This window comes from Pipra filicauda, unplaced genomic scaffold, assembly GCF_003945595.2.
Source record: "Pipra filicauda isolate LSUMZ 115617 unplaced genomic scaffold, ASM394559v2 scaffold587_size370460_pilon, whole genome shotgun sequence".
NCBI lineage: Eukaryota > Metazoa > Chordata > Aves > Passeriformes > Pipridae > Pipra > Pipra filicauda.
This window is the reverse complement of record NW_024104739.1, coordinates 365,132-366,188: the sequence shown is the minus strand read 5'-3', so window position 1 is coordinate 366,188 and position 1,057 is coordinate 365,132.

Genomic DNA, 1,057 nt, shown 5'->3' with positions numbered 1-1,057 from the left:
GCACAGCCCAGTGCCCGGAGGTGGCACAAAGCCACCGTCTCCAGACGGCCCCGGGATGCTCGGACCTCCCAGCCCCGGGCTGGGCACTCGCCCAAGGACGCGAGGGGGAAGCCCACGGGCCACCAGCCGATGGAGAAGTCAGCCCTGATTTGTGGCAGTTCCACACTGATCCCACCCCTGCAGTGGGGTGAGGAGGCGCTGGCGGAGGAGAGGATGGGGGTCAACCCCAAGGAGCAGACCCAGGTGTTGGGACATCTGTCACCAAGGCGGGAGGGGACAACTCCAGCCCGGAGTCTCACCAGAGGGGGCAGAAAGGATGGGGAGAGGTGCTGATGGGGGTTGGGAGAGTCCTTTTGCCCCACACCTGAGGTCGTAGCTGGTCCTGGTCCCTGCAGCACTCGTTAAACCAGCCCCGTTCCTGGGGGAAGAATTGTGCAGGATGAGCCTCGCAGGTGCCCGGGCCACCTCTGGGGGTCCCTGGAGGGCTTGGCTGGTTCAGTTCCATCAGTCAGGTCGAGCCTCCGCGCCCACCGTCTCTGCGCTGCCCCGCCCGGGGGGGTGGAGGGGATGGGGTTTGAGGGGTGACCGTTTCCCCCAAAAACTTCTCTGAGGACCTCAAACAGCGTCTGGTGCAACCTCAGCACCAGTTTGGGGTCACCGTCCCTCCACACACCTTGTCTGGACAGACCCTCCCCCCAGACACGGCCCCTGCACGGGGGGTGCTGCCTCCCCCTCCCAGCACGGGGTGCAGCCCCTCAGCACCCGGGGGTGCCCCAGGAGGGCGAAGGGGGCTTTGGGGCTCACCCCCGCCCACCCCAGCAGTGACTGGGGGTGAGACGTTGCCAGCCCGAGCCCCGGCGAGCAGTTGGGGTCTGAGTTGGGGTCCCGAGCCCCGAGCGGCGCTGCCCCAGCCGGGGGGGTGGGTCGGGTCCTCGCCGCCCCCACCCCGAGCTCAGGCTCTGCCCCCGCCCTCCCCTCCCCGCCCCGATCCTCCGCTCACACCCGGCCTCAGAACCCGGGTTTAGTGCTAAAGCCGGGCCCGAGCCGTGCCGGGAGC